Source organism: Tamandua tetradactyla, chromosome 10 (genome assembly GCF_023851605.1).
Source record: "Tamandua tetradactyla isolate mTamTet1 chromosome 10, mTamTet1.pri, whole genome shotgun sequence".
Taxonomy (NCBI): Eukaryota; Metazoa; Chordata; class Mammalia; order Pilosa; family Myrmecophagidae; genus Tamandua; species Tamandua tetradactyla.
Genome location: NC_135336.1, coordinates 100,569,167 through 100,593,043, shown reverse-complemented (window position 1 = coordinate 100,593,043; position 23,877 = coordinate 100,569,167). Strand labels below are relative to the sequence as shown.

The 23,877-nt window shown below is 43.0% G+C and overlaps 1 pseudogene; it reads left to right on the top strand.

The window, feature by feature from the left end:
• The first annotated feature begins 21,337 nt into the window (after window positions 1-21,337).
• LOC143648089 (LRP chaperone MESD-like) lies at window positions 21,338-23,275 on the top strand (annotated as a pseudogene).
• The last annotated feature ends 602 nt before the right edge of the window (window positions 23,276-23,877 follow it).

Sequence of the window (23,877 nt, the reverse complement as noted above, 5' to 3'; positions counted from 1 at the left end):
GGATAAACCGAATGTGGTGCTTACACACAATGGAACATCATTCGGCATTAAAAAGGAATGAAAGATACACAGACACACACACACACACACACACACAAAGAATAAGCAAACTAAAAGGAATGAAGGGCTGATGTTTACGACCATGTGGGTGAGCCATGGAGACATCATGTTGAGTGAATTAAGCCAGACAGAACAGGACAAATACTGTCTGATCTCACTTGCGTGAGATGATTAGAATAGGCGAACTCTTACAGTCAGAAACTAGAACATGAGTTAGCAGGGGCCGGACTGGGGGAGAGAAGGGGAAGTCGGTGCTTAAATCATACTGAATTTCTATTTGTAAAGTTTTGGAGATGGTGGTGATGGTAGCATCACATTGTGAGTGTAATTAATGGCACTGAATTATGCGTGTGAATGTGGCTAAAAGGGGGGATTTTAGATTACATGTATGTTACACAATAAAATTAAAAGAACAAACATAGGACTCTACAATGCAATGAACTCTACTGTAAGCGATGGGCTGTAGTTAATTGCACAATTACAGAAATGTTCTTTCAGAATTATAACAAATGTTCCACACTAACACAAGAAAAATACTGGAAAAATGCACCCTAATGTAAAGTATGGACTACAGTTAATAGTACAATTATAATATTCTTTCATCATTTGTAATAAAGTTTCCACACTAATGCAGAGTGTTAATAATATAATATATAATATAATAATATAATTATATATTATATAATATAATAATAATATGGGAATGCGGTATTTTCTGCACGATTTTTCTGGAAACCTAATAAAAAAATATTAAACCACACACACACTTATGATTCCATGCATATAAAATTCAAAATTTGGCAAAACTAAATAGTATTGTCTAGGGGTTTAGACACGGTCATTAAATAATTATCACAAAAGTAAAAATAGTCATTACTGTTGGTAGGGAGAAGTGTTATGATTAGCCAGGAGCACATAGGGGCCATATGAGATGCTAGTTATAGTTTATTTCTTAACCCGTTAATTTCTTTTATGATTGTTCCCTTTATTTGTTAAATAGCTCATGTAGATTTTATGCAAATTTATGTATTTATGTCATATTTCACAATATTTTAAAGTAAAATAATGTCAATGCTAAAATAAGAAGCTCAATAGAAGTAAAAGAAAGCAAAAGTTAAGGAACTCCCCAAAACACAGAAAAGAGAAAAAGATGTTAAACGTAGAGAAGGATTTTTAAAAGAACCATTCCAGAAGAACAGCATTGAACTAATAAGCAACCAGAAAAAAAGACAGATAATGAGGAAATGGAGAAGAGGAGTGTTCCATTATCTACTGTGGCACAATAAATTATCTCAAAATTTAGCAGCTTAAACAATGCCCACCATCTCTCACAGTTTCTGTAAGTCATGAATTTTGGGGAGCAGCTTTGCTGGGTGATTCCAGTTCAGGATATCTCATGAGGTAGCACTCAATTTGTTGGCTGGGCCTGTGTTTAGCTGAGGGCTTGACCCGAGCTGAAAGGTTCACTTCCGAGATGGTCTCCCATGGCTGTGGGCTGCAGACTGCAGCTCCTCCCCACGTGGGCTGCTTGAGTGGCCTCAGAACATGGCCACCGGCTTCCCCCACAGTGAAGGCCACATGTCACTTTGGTTTCCCGCTATCAGAAATGAGTCACTACATCCAGGCAACACTCAGTGGAGGGGAACTGGGCTCTATTTCTTAAAAGCAGAATTATCAAAGAATTGGTGAATGTATATTTAAACCACCACAAGGATCAACATTTATTCAAAGGATAATTATTGAGAATTTACAATGTTCCAGGCACTGTCCTAAGAATATGGACATAAACAAGCCAACCTCCTGCTCCCCATGAAATTAAGTCCCCTCCCTTCTCTTATCCTGGTTGACATTTTATAGCACCTATGCAAGTTGTTAGGTAAGAAGATACAATGTCAGATAATAAAAATAAAAACCACGATAAGAGGATAAAAAGTGATAAAGGGGTTCTGCTAGTTTGAAAATATTATGTACCCAGAAAACCTATGTTTTATCTTCTGTAAACAGCCGCTTCTTTTAATCCTAATCCAATAACGCACCGCAGAAACTTCTGATTGGATTATCTCCACAGCGATGTGACGTGCCCAATTGTTGGGTGTAACCTTTTGATTACATGGAGATGTGACTCCACTCAGATGGGTCTTGATTAGTTTACTGGAATCCTTTAAAAGAGGAAACATTTTGGAGAATCAGAAATGACAGAAGCCTCAAAGCTGACAGAGAGAGCAGACACAGATGTTTGGAGATGCCTGGAGCCCAGCACACGTCACCATGAGGTGTTAAGCAAGCCAGAACCTGGAGAGAGCCAAGGGAAGCCCAGAGATGAAAGTCAGTCCTGGAGAAGCAAAGTGAGGAGTCTCCGCAGGAACAGAGGCTGCAGGCAACAGAGCCCAGGAGCAGGGGCCCAGCAGGTGCCAGCCACGTGCCTCCCCAGCTGACAGAGGGGCTCCTGACCCATCGGCCTTTCTCGAGTGAAGGCAACGTCTTGTTGGTGCCTTGATTTTGCCACTTCAGCTTACTTAGAACCGTAAACTTGCAACTTATTAAATTCCCCCTTTTAAAAGCCTTTCCAGTTCTGATACATCACATTCCAGCGGATTAACAAACTAGAACAATTTAGATTGCATGGTCAGAAAAGATCTCCCTGAGGTGATTTTTGAGAAAAAAAAATCTGAACAAAGGAAGAGGAGGAGGAAGAGGGGGAGGAGGAGGAAGAGGAGGAGGAGGAGGAAGAGGAGGAGGAGGAGGAAGAGGAGGAAGAGGGCGAGGAGGAGGAAGAGGAGGAGAAGGAGGAAGAGGAGCAGGAGGAGGAGGAGGAGGAAGAGGGGGAGGAGGAGGAGGAGGAAGAGGGGGAGGAGGAGGAAGAGGAGGAGAAGGAGGAAGAGGAGCAGGAGGAGGAAGAGGAGGAAGAGGGGGAGGAGGAGGAGGAGGAAGAGGAGGAAGAGGGGGAGGAGGAGGAAGAGGAGGAAGAGGAGGAGGAAGAGGGGGAGGAGGAGGAAGAGGAGGAGAAGGAGGAAGAGGAGGAGGAGGAGGAAGAGGAGGAAGAGGGGGGGAGGAGGAGGAGGAAGAGGAGGAAAAGGGGGAGGAGGAGGAAGAGGAGGAAAAGGGGGAGGAGGAGGAAGAGGAGGAGGAGGAGGAAGAGGAGGAAGAGGAGGAGGAAGAGGGGGAGGAGGAGGAAGAGGAGGAGGGCACTTCCAGGCAGAGGGAACCGCAAGTGCCGATTCCTGGGGCCGGCTCAAGGCTCGGGCTCTCCAGGCTTGGTCAGCAAGGAGATGATGCTGCAGAAATGCATGAGCTGATGCCTTGGTAGCTTCTTTCCTGCACATCCCATGTCCCAGGAGGGCTTCCTGAAGCTCGGAGCTGTCTGTCTCCCCTGGGGACCAGGCTGCTGGGGCAGCCTCCACCTGGACTGCCCTGTGCTGGCCGACCCAGCTTGGTCTTCTAGGCTCCGTGGAAGCGAGCCCCGCCGCCCCCGTCCGTGTTTGCCGGGGCAGCTAGGACAGGCGCCCCCACCCCGGCTGCTCAGCAGTCTGGGAGGCTAGAAGTCCAAAACCAAGCCAAGGCCCCCCCCCCCCCCCGCCCCCGCTCACCCCAAAGTCTGTGCGGTTCAGACGCTGGCTTGCCGCCATCCTTGGGGCTGCTTGGCTGCCTCGGCCTCGGCCACAGGGCAACCTCTCTCTCTCCTGTCTGCCTTACCGGTTTCTGCTGACTTCGGGTCCAATTTCGCTTGCTTATAAGGACGTCAGCCACATGGGAAAAGGCCAGTCTGATTCAATTTGGCCTCATTTAAATAGGACCCGCCAAGAGCCTCTTGACAAGTGATGTACCATCTTCAAGTGTCCCATTTACAATGGCCACACCCGCAGGAACACAGGTCAGGAGCCGTCTTCATGGGGCCTGATTCGATCCCCAGCACCCACTCCCGGGGAGTAAGGGGGAGGGGCACAGACCAGGGTCCCGGGAGAGGGTGCACACAGGCAGGCCTACCGCCAGGACGCCGGGGCGCATAGGGCACGGCCGGCCGCGGGGAGGGGCCAGGACACCAGGGAAGGGGGAGGTGAACCAGAGACAGGGACATTACGTACATTTTCAAAGGAAGACCTGGCTGCAGTGTGCAGGACAGAGGAGAGAGGAATTGGGGTGGAGGGGGGCAGGGCCTGGGCGCGGGCTGGGTAGAGCGCCCCCCATGGCTTCTCCGTTTAAGCTCCCGTCCAGGTGGGCTACTGAGGACTGACCGCGTGTGCCCCACTGGCTGACCAGGGTGAGCGGCCAGTCCACTCTGCTGGCCACACACATGTCCTAAGGACACCAGGCCAAGTCGTTTGCCCTTTTCCTGTTTTGTTTTTTTTTTAAGTGAGTCGTTTGCCTTTTCTTGTTTATTTGCAGGAGTTGTTCATGTACTCATTGATTATGTGTGTTGCGAATATTTTCTCCCAGTCTGTGGTTTGCCTTTTCCCTCTCTTCATGGTGTCTGTTGATGAACAAATGTTCTTACATTTGATGCAGTCCGGTTTACCAGGCTTTCTCTGTGTTCAGTGCTGTCTGCGTTTGGCCTCCCCAGGATCCACTGATATGCTTCTATGTTTTTGCCATTAGCTTTGTGGTTTTACCTTCCATGCTTAGGTCCATGATTTATCTCCAGTCATTTTCTGTGAATGGTGTGAGATTAGGTATATTTTTTCCCCTACATGGATAACCAGCTGCTCCAGCACCATTTATTGCAGGAAAAAAAAGTAATGCTCCTTTCCTCGCTGAATTGCCAGGGTGCTTTGTGGCGAGTCGAGGAAGTACTCATATGTCAGTAGGTCCATTTCTGGATTCTCCTCTGTTCTATTTAGTGTGTGTGTGTACGTGCATGTGCGTGTGTGTATTCCTGTGCTGAGGATGTGTTCTGAATGGGTGGAGAGCCACCAGGATCATGCATCAGATGTGGAACGCAAGAGGATTCCAGGATGCCTCCAAGATTTCTAACTTGGGTGTCTCTGTCTTCATCAGCTTCGTTACTGATAATGCTAATTGGAGGATGTGGATTTAGATTTTAAGGCCCAAAGCACTTGTTCACACTGCCTCCATCCATGGCTTGACCTTGGGATGGCTCCCGTGAAGGTCAGCCTGTGTCTGCAGAGCTTAGGCTTTCACAGGGGTAGCTGCCTTCCGCCAACTTGGGGTCAGGGAAGGTGGCAGAGAAGAGAATAGGTCCTGGGGTTTGCACCTTTTACATAGATCAGCCCCTGCAATCAAGCAGGATGGGCTTGTCAGTGTCAGAGCCTTGTTACCACCTGTCAGACAACGGACGGCTCTGCTCCTGGGAATGAGGCAGGCTGGAGATGAAGGAGCACCCCACTCTCCTCGGTGTTCCTGGGTGTCTGTCTCTTAGCCCACCGGCTGTATGCCTGCGGACACGCAGAGTGGGCTGGGGAGGAGCTCACCCTGTTCCTTGTCGCCGGGGGTGGAGGACTAGCGTCTGCCCGGGGAGGATTTGGAGCAGGGAAGAATGAATACGATGCAATAACTAAATTACCTCATCCAAGGGTGAAGCCTCACTGCTGCTTCCACTGTCGATCTCACCTTGTATTCAGTCCCATTGGCCCATGAGTCTCCCCACCGTTTGTGCGAGAAACTCAGTGTGAACGAAGCCTGCACCTGAAAACTGCCTGGATTTAGAAAATGTGGCTTTCCTCACTTTGCCAACTTCCTGAGAGGTAACTTCCAAAGCTGAAATCTCCTTCCTCTCTTTAGTTCAAGTTCAAAGAAATCAAAGTCCAAGGTCTCTTGCTTCCAGCATATCTGAGGTATTGGAACCTTCTCAAGTGCACCATCCCACGACCCACCAGGTGGTGCCTTCCCTTGCACCTGTTCCAGGGCAGCACAACGGGGAATGCAGGGCCCCACAAGTCCACATGGCTCTTTCAGGCAAGATCCTGCATTTGGAGACCTGTCAGCCCAGCAAGGTCAGCCACTCGCAGCCTTCCCATCCTGGCGGTGGATTCTAGCTGGACGGCTGGTTCAGGTAGATGGTGTGCTTCTCCTCTCACAGAGGGAGCCTCTCCATCCCTTCTTAGAGTAAGGAAGCACTCTCACCTCCAAACCAGGGGGCCCCTCCCTCTCAGGGCAAACTCTTAAGAGAAATCGCTTGCTCAGAATATGTCAGGCGTTTCCATGTGTGGTTGGCTCATTATTGGCAGATGCTTCCCTGGAGAATGTGTTCTGGCCATATGGAGCAAAAGCCTCGAGTCAGGAAATCCCCACCTCCTATAAATCCAGGCTCCCAGTTCAAATCCCAGGTCTTTTTTATTTTTTATTTTTGCAATAAGTTGAAATTGCCATTTTAGTAGGTCAAAAATGACCAAATATCAGCAATTTCATACGGCTCAACCTAGTGCTTCCCGCGACTGGGTTGACTGTCATTGCAGGAGACACACCAAAGTTCAGGGTCAAAAGCAGAGCCTTGGGAGTCAGACTGCCCGCTCCAAAGCCTGCTGGCTGCACAGTTTGGACAAATGGCCCATTTTCCTCTTCTGTAGAGTGTGACGAACTAACGCCGACCTCGGAGAGCTGTTGTGAGGCTCCTTGAGTTAACACAAGCAGAGCACTCGGAGCAGGGCCTGAGCCACCTAGCAGGTGCTCAGTAGTACTAGTTGGTACAAGGACTCATAGTGCCATTGGCTGAAGCTGAGGAGGACAAATGGAGGGGTGTGAAAGAACCCGAAGAGGCTCACGGGACAAAGCAAGGGGTGAGAGACCATTGTAAAGAGTCACTGAAGTACAAAGTGTACATTCTGAAAACCACAAAACATTGCTGAAAGAAAGTGAAGAAAACCTAAATAAGTGGAAAGATATTCCGTATTCATGGATCAGAACACTTTTACTTCCAAGATTGGTTAACAGAGTGAACCCAATCCCTATGAGACTCACAGCTGATCTCTTTGCAAAAATTGATAAACTGATTTCAAAATTCATACAGAACTTCAAAGAACCCAAAATAGCCATAACAATCTTGAGAAAGAACAAAGTTGGAGCACTTACATTTCCCAATGTAAAATCTTACTACAAAGCTGCCATAATCAAGACAGTGAAGTACTGAGATAAGGATAAACTTAGAGAATGATGGAATAGAATTAAAGATCAGAAATAAATTATCACATTTACGGTCAATTAATTTTCAACCATGGTGCCATGACAATTCAAGGGGGAAAGAATAGTCTTTTCAACAAATGGAGCTCAAACAATTGGATTTCCACAGGCAGAAGAATGAAGTTGAACCCTTGACTAACACCGTATATAAACATTAACTCAAAATGAACCACAGGTCTAACTGTAAAAGCTAAAACTATAAAACTTTTAGGAAAAACATCGATATAAATCTTCATAACCTTGGATTAAGCAATGGATTCTTAGATTTGACATCAAAAGCACAAGAAAAAAAAGACAAATGGACTTCATCAAAATGAAGAACTCTGGGGCTTCAAAGGACACCATCAAGAGGGTGAAAAGACATCCGCAGAGCAAGAAAAAAATTTTGAAATCAAATGTCTGATAAGGGACTTATATCTAGAATATATAAAGAATGATTGAAACGCAATGATAAAAAGACAAATGAACCTCCCCCCATCTCCCCATGGAAAAGGATCTTAGTAGTCATCTCCCCAAATAAGGTTTATAAATGGCCAATGGGCACATGAAAAGATGCTCAAATCATTAGGCATCAGGGAAATGCCAATCAGAACCACAAGACATCACTTCATACCCACAAGGATGGCTGTAGTCAAAAAGACAGATAACCAGTATTGACGAGGATATGGACAAATTGGAACACATATGTTACAGGTAGGAATGTAAAATAGTGCAGCTGCTGTGGGAAGCACCATGCTAGTCCCTAAAATGTTAAACACAGAGTTACCACATGACCTAGTGTTCTAGTTTGCTAGCTGTCAGAATGAAATATACCAGAAACAGAGTGGCTTTTAAATAGGGGAATTTAATGAGTTGCTAGTTTAGAGTTCTAAGGCTGAGAAAATGTCCCAATTAAAACAAGTCTCTAGAAATGTCCAATCTAAGGCACCCAGGGAAAGATACCTTGGTTCAAGAAGGCCAATGAAGTTCAGGGTTTCTCACTCAAGTGGAAAGGCACATGGTGAACACAGTCAGGGTTCCTCTCTTATCTGGAAGGGCACACGGCGAACACAGCATCATCTGTTAGCTCCTCCTCCTGGCTTCCTGTTTCATGAAGCTCCCCGGGAGGTGTTTTCCTTCTTCATTTCCAAAGGTTGCTGGCTGATGGACTTTCTGCTTCATGGTGCTACAGCATTCTCTGTTCTCTCTGAATCCCCTTCATTCTCCAAAATGTTTCCTCTTTTATAGGACTCCAGAAACTTATCAAGACCGACCCAAATGGGTGGAGACATGTCGTCATCTAATCCAGCTTAACAACCGTTCTTGATTAAATCACACCTCCAGGGAGATGATCAAATTACAGTCTCAAACATACAGTACTGAATACAGATTAGAAGAAGCGGCTGCCTTTACAAAATGGGATTAGGATTAGAACATGGCTTTTCTAGGAGACATGCATCCTTTCCAACCAGCACACCCAGCAATCCCACTCCTAGGTATCTACCCAAGAGAAGTGAAGACACATCTTCTTACAAGAAGTTGTCCGTGGGTGTTCATAGCAGCCTTATTTGTGATGGCAAAAAAATGGAAACCCAAATGTTCATCAACCGATGAATGGATGCATAAAACGTAGTCTACACATACAATATAATATTATTCAGCAATAAAAATGAAGTTCCAGTAAGTGCTACAGTATGGATTAACTTTGAAAACATGTTGATTGAAGGAAGCCAATCACAAAAGACGCATATTGTATGATTCCTTTTGTATGAAATGTTCAGAATAGGCAAATCGATAGAGACAGCAACAAGGTTAGTTGCCTAGGGCTGGGGGGATGGGATTTTTTTTGGGGGGGGGATGATGGATGAGGTGTTGAAATGTTCTAAATTGATTGTGCGGATGGTTGCACAACTTTGTGAATATGCTGAAAGTCACTGAATTGTACACTTTATTTATTTATTTCTCATGGGCATGCACCGGAAATCAAACCCAGGTCTCCGGCAAGGCAGGTGAGAATTCTGCCTGCTGAGCCACCGTGGCCCACTCTGGATATCTTATTTTTAAGCTTGGTGTGTTTGAGAATTTTAAAAAGCTATTGTGGCTGACAAACAGTGTGGGGGTATGGTTGGGGAAAGAGAGAGTGTGTTAGGGTTCTCTAGAGAAACAGAACCAACAGGAGAGATCTGTAAATATGAGACTTACAGAGGTTTCTCATGCAACCGTGGGAATGGAAGAGTCCAAAATCCGTAGGGCAGGCTGTGAAGCTGGCAGCTCCGATGAGGGGTCTCATCAAACTCCACAGGAGAGGCTCGCTGACACGTCTTTAGTTGATTGCAGATGCAATCAACCACTGCCGCAATCAACTGACTGATGATTTAATACACCAGCCTTCTGGTTTACTAACCTGCCACGAAATATCCTTGCACCAATGGTCAGACCAGTGCTTGCCTGACCAGACAACTGGGCATCATCACCTGGCCAACTTGACACCAGAACCCAACCATCACAGAGAGACTGGGGGGAAAGAGAGAAAGAGAAAGAGATATTAAGGAACGATTTTGGAAAGTGAAGCAGGGACCAGATGATTTAAGGCTTCCTGCATTATAGTTAAGAGATGGATAACTTCATTTCCAATATGCAACTATTGGAAGGTTATAAGTTTAAAAAGTATGAATATCATTCCTTCAAAAAATATATATTTTTATTTTTATAAATAAACACTCCTCTTTCCCCTCTTCTCCCATCTCTCCTTCCCCCATAACTTCTAATCTGCCTTCTATCTGCAAATTTGCTATTTCTAGTAATCTCTTATAAGTGATATCACACAATTTTTATCCTTATGTGTCTGCTTACTTCATAGCATAATGTTTTTGAGGATATTCTATGTTGTAGCATATCTTATAACTTCATTTTTTCTTATGGACGAATGATATTCCATTGTTCATTCATACAATACTTTAACTATTCATTTATTGATGGACTTGGGTAATGTGGTGGTTTGAAGCTGAACGCACTGCAGAAAAGCATGTTCTTAAATCGAATCCATTTCTGTGGGTCTGAACTGATTTTAAGTAGGAACTTTTGCTGAGGTTACTTCAGTTAAGATGTGGCCCAGTCCTCTCTCTCTAAGCCAACTGAGCAGGTAATCTCACTGCTCTCTCTACCACATGGGACATGACTCCCAGGGGTATAAATCTCCCTGACAACGTGAGACAGAGCTCCTGGCATGAGCCAGGACCTGGCATCATGGGATTGAGAAAGACTTCTTGACCAAGGGGGAAGAGAGAAATGAGACAAATAAAATTTCAGTGGCTGAGATTTCAAACAGAATCAAGAGGTTATCCTAGAGGTTATTCTTATGTATTATATAGTTATCCCTTTTTAGTTTACTGTGTATTGGAGTGGCTGGTGTGCTGTGTTCCAGTAGATTTGATTCTTTTTTTAATTTCAATATTTTTAATGACAAATCTTTACACACTTACAGTCCATACATGGTTTACAATCACTGGCTCACAATGTCATCACATAGTTGTGTATTCAACAGCATGATCATTTTTAGAACATTTGCATCACTCCAAAAAAAGAAATAAAAAGAAAAAAGAAAAAATTCATACATCCCATACCCTTTACCCCCCTCTCATTGATCACTAGTATTTCCATCTACCCAATTTATTTTACCGCTTATCCCCCTATTATTTATTATTTTTATTCATATTTTTTAACTCATCTGACCATACCCTGGGTAAAAGAAGCATCAGACACAAGGTTCTCACAATCACACAGTCACACTGTAAAAGTTATATCTTTATACAATCATCTTCAAGAATCAAGGCTACTGGAACACAGCTCAACAGTTTCAGGCACTTCCCTCCAATCACTCCAATACACAGTAAACTAAAAAAGGATAGCTATGTAATGCATAAGAATAACCTCCAAGATAATCTTTTGAATCTGTTTGAAATCTCTCAGCCACTGAAACTTTACTTTGACTCATTTCTCTCTTTTCCCTTTTGGTCAAGAAGGCTCTCTCAATCCCATGATGCTGGGTCCTGACTCATCCCAGAAGTTCTGTCCCATATTGCCAGGGAGATTTACACCCTGGGAGTCAAGTCCCATGTAGTGGGGAGGGCAGTAAGTTCACGTGCCAAGTTACCAGCATGCTTTCTTGATAAAAAACACTCAGAAAAATGAGGATTAGAATGGAACTTCCTCAGCATGGTAGAGGAACATATATGAAAAGCATGGCTAACAACATACTTAAGGGTGAAAGACTGAAAGCTTTCCCTCTAAGATCAGGAACAAAACAAGGATGCCTACTTTCACTACTGCTATTCAGCATTGTACTGGAAGTGCTAGCCAGAGCAATTAAGCAAGATAAAAAAAACAAAAGCATCTAAACTAAAAAGGAAAAATTAAATCTTTCCCTATTTGTAGATGACAATAGAAAACCCCAAAGAATCTTCAAGAAAGCTACTAGAGATAACAAATTAATTCAATAAAATGTTGTGGTATAAGATCAACCCCCCAAAATCATTTGTGTTTCTATACATTAATAATGAACAATCCCAAATGGAAATAAAGAAAATAATTCCATTTATAATAGCAATCAAGGGAATAGAATGTCTAGGAAAAAATTAACCAAAATGTAAAGGACTTGTACATAGAAAGCAATAAAGCATTGCCACGTTGGAGAAGATGTGGAATAACTGGAACTCTAGTACAAAATGGTGCAACCTCTGTGGAAATCAATATGGTCATTTCTCAAAATGCTAAATATAGAATTACCATATGACCTGGCAATCCTACTTCTAGGTCTATACCCAAAGACAGAGAAAAGCAGCTCACAAATCGATGCTTGTATACCAATATCCATAATATTGTACACCATGAATGGGTTGTATGTGTGTTAAGATTTGTCAATAAAAATATTTTTTTTAAAAAAAGAAAGAAATCATGCTGAACTTTGTCAAATGCCTTTTCTTCATCAATTGAGATGATAATGTGTTTTTTCTCCTTCATTCTATTAATGTGCCATATGACATTAATTCATTTTCTTATGTCTTTTTCTGATTTTGAGATTAGGGTAATGCTGGCCTCATAAAATGCACTTGGAATAATCCTGCCCGTTCAATTTTTGGAGGAGTTTAAGAAATACTGGTGTTAGAAAACTTAATGTTTGAATGTTTGACAAATTCACAAGTGAAGTCATTTTGTCCTGAACGCTTCTTTGTTGGGAAATCTATTAGTCAGGGTCCTTGAGGGAAAGAAAACGGATAGAATATACATTACATACATTCATACATATATATATGTATGTGTATATATAGTAATGTAATATGTAAACATATAGTAAATATTATGAGATATTTATAAGAATTGTCTCACATGACTCTGGGTAGGGATGGGCAGGTCTAAATTCTGTAGGGCAGGCCACAAGCTTGGACCTTCGATGAAGGTTTTTGATGAATTCTACAGAAGATATATTGGCTGGCTGAAGTAGACATGGAAATTCTCTCTTCTGGAGTGGAAATGTTTATCCTGTGCCTGCCCCTTCCTTGTATATCATAAGCAGATAACTTGTTCTGTACGTTTCACAGGTTCATGGCAGAGGAAAACTGTGCCCCAGGACAGACCACACCCATAACAGATCATGATGAAACTTTTGTGCAAAGCATTGCTTCTGAAGTAACTTCAGGCTTTTGGGATATTGAGATGAAATTAATGTATTTTGTATATAGAAAGAACATTCTTTGAGGGGTCTGGAGGATGAAGTGTAGTGATTTGAAGCGGTGTATACTCCAGAAAAACTTGTTCTTAAATTAATCCACTCCTGTGGGTGTGGACCCACTGTAAGTAGGACCTTTCGATGGGGCTACTTCAGTTAAAGTGTGGCCCAAATCAATCAGATTGGGCTTTAACCCTATTACTGGAGTCCTTATAAACAGAGTGAAATTCTGTTTATAAACAGAGAGGAAGCTGCAGGAAGCAAGGGGCTGATATCAAAGGACCTGAAAGAGAAGGGAGAGACCAGGAGAGGCCTCCATGTGCCTTGGCATGTGGCAGAGAAGCCCAGGATCACCAGCAGCCAAGCCCAGAATGCCACAGTCTTCAGGGAAGAGGCATCACCTTCAGGGAAGAAGCATCACCTTCAGGAAAGAAGCGTCACCTTCAGGGAAGAAGCATCACCTTCAGGAAAGAAGCGTCACCTTCAGGGAAGAAGCGTCACCTTCAGGAAAGAAGCATCACCTTCAGGAAAGAAGCGTCACCTTCAGGGAAGAAGCGTCACCTTCAGGAAAGAAGAGTCACCTTCAGGAAAGAAGCATCACCTTCAGGGAAGAAGCATCACCTTCAGGAAAGAAGCATCACCTTCAGGGAAGAAGCATCACCTTCAGGAAAGAAGAGTCACCTTCAGGGAAGAAGCATCACCTTCAGGAAAGAAGCATCACCTTCAGGGAAGAAGCATCACCTTCAGGAAAGAAGTGTCACCTTCAGGGAAGAAGCATCACCTTCAGGGAAGAAGGATCACCTTCAGGGAAGAAGCGTCACCTTGATGACCTGATTTGGACTTTCTTTTATCCCCCAAACTACAAGCTAATAAATTTTCATTATTTAAGCCAATGCATTTCATGGCATTTGCTTGAACAGCCAAGGAAACTAAAACAGAATTTGTTAGATTACTGATTCAATCTCTTTACATTTTTCTAGTTTCTTCTTGAATAAGTTTAGGGACTTTGTGTGTTTCTAGGAATATGTCCATTTCTTCTAGATTATCTAATTTGTTGCAATACAGTTGTTTATAGTATCCTCTTATTATCCTTTTTATTTCTGTAAGGTTGGTAGTGGTTCCCCCCTTTTTTACTTGTAGTTTTAATTATTTGCATTCTTTTTCTTTTTTCAGTTGTCGGTTTAGTTAAAGGCTTGTCCATTTTGTTTATTGTTTCAAAGAACCAACTTTTAGTTTCATTGATTTTCTCTATTGGTTTTCTATACTCTATTTAATTCGTCTCCACTCTAAGTTTTATCATTTCCTTCCTTTGTTCATTTTGGGTTTAGTCTGTTCTTCTTTTTCTAGTTCCTCCAGGTATGAGGTTAGATTACTGATTTGAGATCTTTTTCTTCATGTAAGCATGTAAGGCTATAAATTTCCCTCTGAACACTGCCTTTGCTGCATCCCATAAGTTTTCATTTGTTGTGTTTTTGTTTTCAATCAGAAAATATCTTTCAATCAGAAAATATATTTTGGCCAAATAATGGCCAAAAACGCCCCAAATTTGAAGAAGGACATGAATATACATATCCAAGAAGCTCAAGGAATTTCATAAGGAAGGCTCAAAGAGATCCACAGTGAGACAGATAATCAAACCTGTAGATGTTAAAAACAAAGAGAATCCTGAAAGCCACAAGAGAGAGGCAATATGTCATATACAAGGAGCCTCAAGAAGAATAAGTGTCCAATTCTCATCACAAATCACAGAGCAGAGTGTATAGGTGGTTCAGTGGTAGAATGCCCACCTTCCATGTGGGAGACCTGGGTTCTATTGCAGGACTATCCCAAACAAACCAACCAACCAACCACAGAGCAGAATGCACATTCTTTTCAAGAGCACATGGATCATTCTCCAAGACAGATTATTAGGTCACAAACTAACTCTCAACAAATTTTAAAATATTGAAATCATGCAAACTAACTTCCTCACCATTATGGAATGAAACTAGAAATCAATATGAGAGGGAGAACTGGAAAATTCACAAATATGTGGAAGTTAAACAATGCACTCTTAAGCAACCAGTGGGTCAACAGAAGAAATCATAAGAGAAATCAGAAAAGATATTTTTACTTTTACTTTACTCAGTTTACTTTACTCAGTTTACATTACTCAGTTTATTTTCCTTCATTCTTTTATTCTTTCTGCTCCTCGCAATGGATAGTTTCAATGGTCATATCTTTCAAGTTTGCTGATTCTTTCTTCTGCTTGCTCCAGTTTGTTGTTGAAAACCTCTAAAGAGTTAAAAAAAAAATTGTTTTGTTACTGTGCTCTTCACCTGCAGTATTTCTGTTTGGTTACTGTTTTATTATTTTTCTTTATTTAAATTATGATTTTGTTCATATATTATATCCCTGATTTCTTCTAGTTTTTTCCTGTGTTTTCCTCAGCTCTCTGAGCACATTTAAGACCATTGTTTTAGAAGTCTTTGTCGGGTATGTCCGAAGCCTGGGCTTCCGCATCGATGCCATCGAGTGCATTATTCTGTTCCTTTGACGTGCCGTCATTTCCTGCTTCTTTGTATGTCTTGCAATTTTTTGTTGCGCTCTAGACCCTTTAACATTTTAATGTGTTAATGCTGGAGTTCAATTACCGAAGTGTCTGTTCTTTATGGTTGTATCCAACTAGTGAAAAAATAGAGATTTCCTTGCATGCCCGGAACTTGCAAAGGAAGAAGAAGAAGAAGAGAGGAAGTGGGAGGAGGGGGGGAGGAAAAGGAAGAGGAGGGGAAGAGGAAGGAAAAGAAGGTGGAAATAAAGGGGGGAGAGTGAGGCAGGGAGGGAATGAGGGAGAGAGAGAGAAAGAAGAAAACACCTTTGCATGTTGGCTCTGTGGGAGTGCTCTCCTTCAGAACTTAGCCTTCCTTACAGTGAGCTTAAAGAACAGCCCAAGATGAAAGTGTTGGGATCTCTTTTGTCTTTTCTGAGCATGTGCACAAGCTTAAGAAATTTCCCCATTTGCATGAATATTCTCTGAATTGCCCTCTTACCTCAGGAAATTTGCAGTCTTTCCTGTAAGTCTCAGGGACTGTATTGTATGTTTTAAAGCTATTCATTCTTTGCCTCGGCAGCTGTGATTTGATTGTTTTCTTGCAGCATTTAGTCACCCTGTGAGCTGCTTCTACATCCAAGTGCTGGGACACACTAAACAGAAACAAGTGTTCCGCACAAGCCCTGCAGGCTCTACCAGACAGATTGTCACAGACAGGCAAGCACCCTAGAATGTGCCTAGGGTTACTCTGCTCTCCAAGAGGAAGGACCAGGGCCTGCACTGGGGGCCTGAGCCAGCTCCACCCTGAGCCATGAGGGTGGTGGGAGAGGGGCTAGAAGGGTGACAGGAGGTTTTTCTACCATTTTAAAATAGCTTTTTCTTGGTTCAGCACTCACCCTGCTCTTGCAACCTTTTAACTATTTTCCAGAACTCTGAGAAAGGTGGTTCTTCCAGTCTGTGCTTGTCATTCAAAAATTCTGTAGGGGGACAGAACCCTGGAGCTTCTCATGCTGCCATCTTATTGACCACACTCTCCCTATTTTATATCTTTAAAAATTAGAAGTAATCAGAAGAAAACGATTTTGTCTGTTTCACACCAAATCTTCCAATATACCTGTATCTTCCTGGCTCTGCCTTACTTCCTGTAAGAAGGTATGTTTTAGTTTGTGTGTTAGTTAGATTCAGTTGTCAACTTGGCCAGGTGAGCATACCTAGTTCTGTTGCTGCGGACATAAGCCAATGGCACGTGAACCTCAGCTGTTGCTAATTACATCTGCAGTCGGCTAGGAGGCGTGTCTGCTGCAATGAGTGACGTTTGACTTAATTGGCTGGTGCTTAAATGAGAGATCGCAACGTAGCACAGCCCAAGCAGCTCGGCATTCCTCATCTCAGCACTAGCAGCTCAGCCCAGGCCTTTGGAGATGCAGAAAGAAATCACCCCGGGGAAAGTTGTTGGAACCCAGGGGCCTGGAGAGAAGACCAGCAGAGACCATCCTGTGCCTTCCATGTAAGAAAGAACCTCAGTGGAAAGTTAGCTGCCTTTCCTCTGAAGAACTAACAAAATAAATCCCCTTTTATTAAAAGCCAGTCTGTCTCTGATGTGTTTCCGGCAGCTGGCAAACGAGAACAGTTTGCTATGCTGGTGAAAGCAAATCCCATGAAATGGGGTTGGATTAACAATGGGAGTTTACTAGTTTGCATTTTTGAGGTGAGAAAAATGTCCAAATCAAGGCATCAAATAGATGATGCTTTCTTCCCAAAGTCTGACTGCTGGCCATCCTTGACCACTCTGCTACCTGGCAAGGCATATGGTGGTATCTGCTGGACTCTCCCTTCTCTTCCAGGTTTTGTTGCTTTCAGCTTCTTGCTTCCATGGTGTCCTCTCTCTCTCTCTCTCTCTCTCTCTCTCTCTCTCTCTCTTTATGATCAAATTCTCATTGCCTACCTGACCATCCCACTCATAATATAAACATGGCATACCATTAAATATATACATATCTTCCTTGACCCCACATTCTTTTCTAGCCCCTACCCCATTTTTATGCTTTTCTGTTATAGAAAATGGAAATTGAACGGGCTGTGAATGGTATCTCTACTTCCTCAGATGTCAATCTCCCTTCAACTCGCTCCAACTAAGATTTCAACACCGCTCCATGGAGACCACACGTGTTGAGGTTGCCATTTTTTCCACCTTGTTAAGTCCAGTGATCCATGCTAAAGTTTCATCCTACCTGGCTGGCCTCCCAGCATGATTTGACACAGTAAATCACTCTCTCTTGAACAGCTCTTTCCATTCAGCTCCATAACGTCCACTCTCTTTAGATTTCTCCTGTCTCCCAGGCCAATTCTCCCCAGTCCCCCTGGCTTGTTTCTCCTCCTCTTTCTGACCTGCTAGTGTTGACATTCTCCACCTTCTGACCTCCTCTCTTCCCAGCTGGCTCTCATCCCACTGGTGATCTCCTTTATCAGCAATAAAAAGGTGACCTCCAAATTCATGTCTTTAGGCCAGAAGTCTCTGAACTACACACTAGTTTATCCACTTCTCCTTGGATGCCTAATAGGATTCTCAACTTAAGGTGTCCAAAGCAGAACTCTAAGTTTTGTACTCTAGCTTGGTATCTGCTGACTTAGTAAATGGCACTTTGCTCAACTAGATGCACAAGTAAAACCCTAGAGTTACCCTTGATTTCTTTTGCTTCTCTCATTGAGCACACCCAATTATTCAGCCATCCCTTTTGCTTTTCCCTTCAAAACGTACCCAGAATCCAGCCACTTGCATTGCCACACCCTTGTTCTAAGCCACCAGCCATTCCAGTGATCTCCTAACTGTTCTTCCTGTCTCCCTCCTTCTCTTCCAGGCTATCCTCTACCTTGCGGCAGGAATGAGCTTTTAGAGACTCATTTTAACATAAACATATCTACCCATTTGAGCAAATAACCCCTAGAAGAACAAAAATAAACATGAGATTTGTTACTTCCAGGGAATAGGTGGGAAATGAGGAAATGGGGGGTGATACTTCTCTGAATATACCATTTTGTAGCACCCTAATTTATGGAACTATGTTAATGTCTCATATATTTGAAACAAAACCAAACAAGAAAAAAAGGAAACAAAATTAGCAAAGATGGTTGTGGTAGACACAGATGTCTGCAGACATCTTTCCACAGAACCTTACAGTGAAAAAAGGTCTTTACAGATGTGATTAAATTAAGGAGCTTAAGATGGGGAGCTGGTCCTGGATTGTCTGGGTGAACCCGATTTATTCACAAAGGAGCTTATAAACAAATGAGGGAGGCAGGGGAGGCAGGGGAGGCAGAGTCGGGTGTGAGAGAAGATTTGAAGATGTGCGCAGAGGCTAGCTTTGAAAAATGGAGAAAAGAACCACGAGTCAAGGTATGCAGGAGCCTCTAGAAGCTGGAAAAGGCAAGGATGTAGATTCTCCCTGAGAACCTCCAGTGGGAACATAGCCCTGTTGTCATCTTGATTTGAGACCACTGAGAGCCAGTTCAGACTTCTGGCCTTCAGCACTGTGAGAGAAGTTTGGTTTGTTGGCTGGATTGTTGTTTGTTCTGAATTGTACTGTAACCACTAAGCCTGTGGTAATTAGTTGCAGTAGCCAGAGGAAACAAATCCAATGGGAGAAATTCTAAAATTGAATATAAACAGAAAGAAATGAACTGAACTATATTGCCAATGAGTTACATAACCAGTGGGGTATGGGGAACGACACCAAACGTGTTTGAACATCTATTTAGATCATGTATCTTCAGGCTACAGACGAAAGCTTTCCAGCCAATGGCGAACTCTAATTAGGCACATAATTCACAGAGGTGTGGGTTAGCAATTCTGACACTACTTTCTGTAGTTCTGGGATTGGGCAATTATGTAAATCCATTGTAGATGATGAGAGCCAGATTTCTCACCGTTGGAAAAGGCAGTTACAAATATGGAAAGGGGGTGGGTAGAATAAGCCCTGCTGTTTGGTTTGGCAGTGGAGGAATCAGTATGACTCACAGGCTGTACTACCTACAGGTAAAGGCTGTACTTTCTACAGGTATAGAAAGGGATATAGCTGTGTGGAGTGCATTTTATTTGCATGCATCCCTGTGTATTCTTGCATCTACTTTCCAGGTCTCTTAACTGAATATGTTTAGAAGCGAGGAGACTCCGCAGCAATGAGCACATCTAATACCCAGATCTTGTTTTAAATATCATTGTCCACTAAAATAAAAAAGGCCCACAGAAGGAACTTCTACTCCCAGGACTGGGGCAGGACAAGTCAAGACGAGCCTGAACATCTCAACATGCAGAAAGCAAGGAAGTGCTCAAAGATGGTCACAGAGACAACAAAAGACACAAGAACCAGCACAACCTCAGGGCCAGATCTGGGGCAATTTTAACATCAGGCCAATTACAGGAAAAGAGAATAACCTATTCAATAAAGTAAGAATCCATGAATCCATACATTTGGAAATAAATAGAGACATAAGGAAGGTTAAAAGGGTGAATGGGGAGTATGGTGATTTGAGCTCTGCACTCCAGAAAAACATGTTTTTAATCTTAATCCATTTCTGTGCATGTGGACCTGTTGTAAAGAAGATCTTGTCAAGATGTTACTTCAGTTCAGGTACAGCCTGAATCAGGCTGGGCTTCAAGAAGATTTCCAGAGTCCTTTACAGCAGAATGAAAGTCAGCCACGAAAACCAGAAGAAGCAGCCAGAAGCTGAAGGTCTATGGAACCCGGAAGAGAAGGGAGAGGCCAGGAGAGGCCACCATGTGCCTTACCATGGAACTGAGAGATCAAAGACAAATAGTCGCCAGCAGCCAGCCCAGAATGCCAGTCTTCAGAAAGAAAGCGTCACTTTGATTTGATTTGGACTTCTCCTAGCCTGAAAACTGTGAGTAAATAATTTCCAACTGTTTAAGCCAACCCATCACATGATATTTACTTTAGCAATGAGGAAATTAAAACAGGGAATGGCTACTACTAAGTATAGAGTTTTATTGGGGGGGGATGGGTTGAAAACACGTTAAAGTTAGATTATGGGAATGGTTGCAAATTCTGCGAATAGTACGTACTATGTGTCAACGTTAAAAATGATTTAAATGGATAAAGTATATGTTGTTTTCAGAAAAAAAAATCTATGGATCCACACTGATAATGAATAAATAAGTGGGAAGAAGGGAAATTCTTATAGTCAAATGATGGAATTAGTGTAGAAGGAATGATGGAATTAGAAAAAACACCATTTGGCCATCATCTTAACAAAAATCAATTCCAGGAGGAAATATTCAATTCTCCCATTTAGAGAATTTCTAATATTTTCGCAAGCAACAGGAACAACCAAGTCAATAGGCTGAGCCTTTGATATTGGGGTTCACCCCCGTGAAACTTATTCTTGCAAAAGATAGGCTAAGCCTACTTAAAATTATACCTAAGAGTCACCCCCAGATAACCGCTTTTGTTGCTCAGATGTGGCCTCTCTAAGTCAACTAAGCAGGTGAACTCACTGCCCTCCCTCCTACATGGGACATGACTCCCATGGGTGTAAATATCCCTGGCAACATGGGACAGAACTTCTGGGATGAACTGGGACCCAGCACCATAGGATTGAGAAAACCTTCTTGACCAAAAGCAGGAAGAGAGAAATGAGACAAAATAAAGTGTTAATGGCTGAGAGATTCCAAACAGAGTCGAGAGGTTATCCTGGAGGTTATTCTTATGCATTATATAGATATCCCTTTTTAGTTCATGGTGTATTGGAGTGGCTAGAGGGAAGTACCTGAAACTGTTGAGTCATGTTCCAGTAGCCTCGATTCTTGAAGATGATTGTATAATGATACAACTTTTACAATGTGACTTTGTGATTGTGAAAACCTTGTGTCTGATGCTCCTTTTATCTAGGGTATGGACAGATGAGTAAAAACTATATATGGATAAAAATAATAGGGGGCGCGGCGAAGATGTCGGCCTCCGGCCGGGCGCGCACAGCCATTCTGCTGCTTTGTGCCTCTGAGCTGCTGCTGCTGCTGCTGCTGCTGCCGCCGCCGTCTTCAGCCGGCGCGGCTGAGGGCCCGGCTGGGACGCCCGGCGACGCTACCCCACCGCCCTGGAAGAAGAAAAAGGATATTCGCGACTACAATGATGCGGACATGGCGAGGCTCTTGGAGCAGTGGGAGCTGCAAAATGGAGGTGTTCGTTGTACCCACTTTAATAGAGTTGTTACGAGAATTAACTGAGAATACATGGAAAAAACCCAGTATGGTGCCGATCGATCCGGGCAAGCCCGAAAGCATATCGAAAATGACGAAGAAAGGGAAGACTCTCATGATGTTTGTTACTGTATCCGGAAGCCCCACAGAAAAGGAGACAGAGGAAATCACTAGCCTTTGGCAGGGCAGCCTTTTCAACGCCAATATGACGTCCAGAGGTTTATCGTGGGCTCAGACCGAGCTATCTTCATGCTTCGTGACGGGAGCTAGGCCTGGGAGATCAAAGACTTTTTGGTTAGTCAAGACAGATGTGCTGAAGTAACTCTGGAGGGACAGGTATACCCTGGCAAAGGAGGAGGAAGCAAAGAGAAAAATAAAATGAAGCAAGAGAAGAGCAAAAAGAAGAAGGAGGGACCTCCTAAACCTCAGGCTTCACAGCAGGATAACCGAGCTGGGAATAAAAGGGAAGCCCTGTAATGGAGCATCCACGGTGCCTGGCAGAGGTGCAGCCAGGACACAGAGAGCTCTGCAAGGGCTCGGGGGGTGGGGCCGGTCGCGAGAAACCACACACCGGATGAAGCTCTAGTTTCTTCTAGAAAGGGTCTGTCCAATCACCAGTTTGTGGTTAAAATAAGAATTACCATTTAAAAGATTTCAAGACAGATGACAGAGGTTTTCTAATTCATATTGGACACAGACCAATTCATATTTACTATACTGTAACCTTAACTAGAAACTTGACTGTGTTGCTTTTCCCATTTAAATTTGGTGATTCGTTGATTCTACCGTGAAATCTGTGTCCTGTGAATAGGACACTGACTGGTACCAGCCCCCCTTCTTTGCACCTGCTCTGGTTGGATTACCTGTTGGGTCAGGGTTTTTGTTTGTTTGTTTTTTTTTTTTTTGGTGAAAGGATACCATTTCTAATCAGACAAGCCTTTAAATGCTTCCTTGAACGGAGTAAGACATCATCGTCATCACTATATTTTGTACAGAGCATGTCTAGAGGTGAAATTAGAACATGCCATGGGAGCACTGCAGGAGATCTAAAGCCTAACTATACATCAGGAAGCCAGGAGGTGTAGATCTCATATCTATGCAGAAGATGCAGAGAATAGAAAATAATACAACTTAGAGGTCCTCAGTATTAACTTCAGATTTCTGTGACTTGGAGTCCTCTCGTCAGTTAGTTTTATGTGGTCTGCAGATTTCAGACGTTGGTTCTGTTCTGTTCCTCCATTAGAAGGAGGAATGTCGGCGTTAGGGGTTCATGTTCCAGTTAATGTAACAATTTTAAAGTGTGTAAACAGGGACTCAGCAGTCTTTTACAGCGCGCAACTGAGGACTGGATGACCTCATTTATTTCTAAACATCTGTGTTTGATAAAGTGCCTAAATCTGAAAAAAAAATTAATAATAGGGGGATAACGGTTAAAATAAATTGGTTAGATGGAAATACTAGCAATACTAATTGTCAATAAGAAGGAAGGGTAAGGGGTATGGGATGTACAAAGTTTTTTGTTTTTATATCTTTTTCTGGAGTGATGCAAATGTTAAAAAAAGATCATGGTGATGAACACACAACTATGTGATAATATTGTGAGCTATTGATTGTACACCATGTATAGACTGAATGTGTGCAAAGATGTGTCAATAAAAATATTTAAAAAAAAATCAGTTCCAGCACAAATCATTAATGGATGCTAAAACTAGAGAGTAAAAGTGTGAGAAACAACAGGATATTTACATGGTTTCATGTAAGGTATTTTTTTAATTGTGGAGAGTAACCAGCGAGAAGAGTGGCAGGTACCACCTTCCCCAAGAGACCAAAGTTAGCACCCTCAGCCATGAAACAATCAGATGCCATGTGCCTCTTGATATGCGAGGGACCCTAACCCAGCTTCCTTCCCGAGTTTTCTGCCATTGCTGCATCTGAGTGTAATCACCAGGAAACATCAGACAAACCCAAACCGAGGGATGTTCTACTACAAATCTGGCCCTCATGTTTCAACAATGTCAGTGTCTTGAAATGCAGAGAAGGACTTAGGAACTGTTCCAGATTAGGGGGAACCAAAAAGACACACCCCAAGAACCACACACACCGCAAGGACAGAGGCCTTGGGGCCTGTTTTGGGCTCTATTTCCAGGTGCCTGACTGCAGCTTTGAAGGGTCAGGCTGAAGCCCTAGATTCTCGGCCCAATAACTCAGTGCATTGTCTTCTGTCCAAATCTGGGGTGG